The sequence below is a fragment of the Harpia harpyja genome, chromosome 3, assembly GCF_026419915.1.
Source record: "Harpia harpyja isolate bHarHar1 chromosome 3, bHarHar1 primary haplotype, whole genome shotgun sequence".
Lineage (NCBI taxonomy): Eukaryota > Metazoa > Chordata > Aves > Accipitriformes > Accipitridae > Harpia > Harpia harpyja.
The window spans coordinates 8,330,895-8,334,605 of NC_068942.1; positions in this window are offsets into that span (position 1 = coordinate 8,330,895).

Genomic DNA, 3,711 nt, shown 5'->3' on the forward strand with positions numbered 1-3,711 from the left:
CGCGACGCCGGGACGCGGGCAGCGCCAGCGGGCCCCGACCATCGGCAAGCGGGAGGGAGGGGGCAAGCGGGACGCGCCCAATGCGCCGCCGCCGGGGGAGGCGAGGGACAGAAGGAGGCAGAGAGGACGCCTGAGACCGAGCGCCGGCTGTCGCCCGCCCGTGCCGGCCCTTGGCGCTCAGTCGTGGACACAGTCAGGGAAGGAGCCAGCGGGAAGTCCTCATAAGCGAATTCTTGGAGGAAGCTCTTTCCTCGACCACCCCCACGCCGCACAGTGGTACGGTCCGCCGGCGGGCGTCGGGCTCCGTCCCCGCCCCTCCGTGGAGCCTTCTTGGCGCATGCGCGGCGGCGTCGCCCCGGTCCAGCGCGGTGCGGGCCCGGCCCCGCATGGCGGCCGCGGCGGGGAGCGGGAAAGCCCCGCTTCACCGGCCGACCGCCGTGCCCGGACAACAGCGGGGCCTTCCGCTGCTCAGCGCTAGGGTCACGGCGGCTCCCCTCAGCCAGCCCGCCCGCCTGTGACCGGGGAGCGCTTCCCGCCGCCTCGGGGCCGCCGGCCGGTACCTCCCGGGGCAGGAGTACGGGGCGAGCGCAGATGCTCGACGGGCTGCTGTGGCGGGGGGGTGTGCGTGTGCCCCCCCCCCCCCCCCCCAAAGAGTGTGCCGTTTTCCACAACAAAAACGCTTTCTGTTGGGGGGCGTTTTGTTTGGGTTTTTTTCAGTCCTGCGGTTGCGTACGGCGCTTTTATTTTTTTCTTTTGTTACCTGAAGTCCTGGAGGGCTACAGAAGAGCTGCCATTTTACTCTTGTTTGAGAAGCAGCTCAGCTGCCCGCCCATCCACCAGGTACCTGAGGCAAGAGGCGGCTGCAGCCAGGCTTCATTCAGGCTGATGCAGAGCCGGGAGGACTCCTGACAGCACACGGGCCGACTGACACTTGCTGCTCAGTATCCCTATTCTGGAAGGAGTTGAAAGCGTGCTTCCCAGTATGCATGGCAGTTACTTCTTCCAAAATTAAGACGTGCTACCCAAGAGGAAAGCAGTTGTGGTTTTATATAAAGGGCTTGACATCTGAATCAAGTTTCAGTTTGAGATCCACCAGCGGTGTTCTCTGCCTGCCTCAGCTCAGCTACAAACACAGGAGGAAGAAATACAGAAAGTTTAACAGGATCACGTTTCTGCCTAGCCAGTTACTGTAGCTTTCTTGTATTTGCATTTACATAGGGGTTCACACTTGTTAGAACTTGGTCTGATATATCTGAGTCTGGGGATGTGTATCAGTTACACAAAAGATTACTGTTTCTTCAGCCAACGTGAAAATCCAGTATTTAGGGACTTGCACTCACTGTAGAAGTCTTGTCCAAGGCTCCTTGATTTATTGGAGTCTCTAAAAGTAGCTAGAAATCCTGACTGTTAACCACATGTACCTTTATATTAGATTATATAAGTGCCTACTTGTTATTAATGTCACTCGTCAAAACCAGTACATGCCCAAACACAGGTTACATCTTTGTTCCCAGAATTAGGTTGTTTTCACACCTGGAGATACACAACAGGAAGCTGGGTCCTTTTAGCTGATAAAAATTGTTTTTATATTGTTAGAGAGAACCAACTGTAAAATAAGTTTATGTTAACCACATGTATACACACAACACCCTGAGGATAAACCTAGGACACACTGAAGTAAACATGGGTTCTGTATTTTCTTCCCCCTCTTCGTGTTGTAACAAAAGGATACTATTTTGTCATGTAGCCAGGTGGTGTAGCGTATTTAAAAAAAAACATTTGCCATATTCCATTTGGAAATTTATTTCTTAGAAGGAACATACAAAATTGATTTCTACAGCTTATACAGCTGATATGTGCTTCTTGCTGCAAACTGCAGCAAAATACCTGCATGACATTGTAAGCAATAATAGGCATGATATTACTCACCACTAACTTCCTTTTAGTTTCAGCCTGCTTAACGCTGTCACTGCTTGAACAGTTAGACTGGACTCCCAAAGCTCCATACAGTGGTTACCTAATATAAAGTATTATACACTTCTTTGACCATTGAAATTAAATGTGTTTGTGAAGTTAGTTGATGTTTTCTAATTGCCTGATAAACATTTGTATCCAACCAATATAATAGCCCAAGTCAGCTGGCTCAGAATGAGGAACGGTTTTACTCGCACTGTGAAGGGAATTCAATACAAGCAGTGATGTATTGTCAGAGTTATTAGGGACTTTATCTAAAGAAAAAAGTTCATAATTACATTAATAAGGTAGGCAATTAGTTTCAGAGGGGTACTCAACCTCATATAGAAATAGCTTATTTTGGTTTAAATGAAACTGAAGTGACATTGGCTAAATCAAGAGAAGGTGCTTTGCTTTCAGGGTAAGAATGACTATACATGTTCTTCTAACACCTGAATTTATGTAAGTGTAGTTCTCATTTAGAGAAGCTCCTAGAACAGTAACTCATACCTGAATCAAGCAAGTACAAACAAGTATACAAAGTTATCCTTCAGCCAGAGAGATAAGACTTCATTCCCTGAATTTGCAATAATTCAGTATTACAGGAAGGACACTATTAGATTTAACAGGTCAGTAAACCTAAATATCAAGTTTCAAAGGTATGTATACAAGGGTGATTTCCTAGCCCAGTCTCACTTCTAGAAATGCAAGTTTTGCAGATGCATTCAAAGCTGCTTGTTAAGGAAACAGCATGGCAGCCATGCTACGCAAAAGCTAACGACATGGAAGAAACTCTGGAGCAGTCACTCCCCACGGTAAGCACACATGAACATCTGCTGCTTGAGTCCTATGCCAGTTCCAGGACAGAAAAGAGTATATAACAAAGCATCAGTGGGAAAGGTGTCTATTCTATTTTAATATGTAGCTGCATACAGACACGATTTTACAACATAATGGAGATATTTTTATACCTTCCTGTAATTGCTTGTTCCTGTTACTGCATGACTTCTAGCTTTATTTCACCCTTTCTCTGCATCATTATACTAGCATTAGCTGCTTCTTTCACACCATATTTATGTTGTACCTTAGTGTTTATTTAGTAAGTGACATGAAAAAGGAGCAATAAGGATCTTTTAAACACAAGAATAACTTTCAGCTTCAGCATTTGCAGCCAGCATTGCAACAGAAAGTATTACTATTTCTTACATCTCTCCTAATGCACCTCTGCTATGAAAGCTCAGGGAATGCTTATGCAAACAGTGAACAAGAAATGCGCTCTAGGTAAAAGTTTAAACCTTTATTTTTCTTATGAAAAAGTGATCAAGATAGCAGTCTCAAATCCAGAGGACCAGTAAAAGCCAAGCAGACTAAGATATTTTAAAACAGAGGGCTTAAATGAAGGCTCTATAGCACCTATTTTTTTTTTCCTCCTAGCAGCTGCTATAGAAGAGTGGCATTACTCATATAGCACAGAAATCATGGCCAGATCACCTTCCTTCTCTCTCCTTGCATAATCTAGAAGCAGAAAGATACAGCTAGAAAGCTTGCCATCACCTAGTTCATCACTTACCTAAACTGTGCAACCCCATGCACACTCATGTACATACAGCCACCTCAGTTCACTTTAGCAGAACTCAATAACTAATCAAGTTAACAAAAAATCCAAAACCCCCCAAAACCTTTACAGAGCAAAGAAATTGTTCACCTAACAATGAGGCTCCTCATTATCAAGGGCGAGAAAAAAAAAACAAACACACT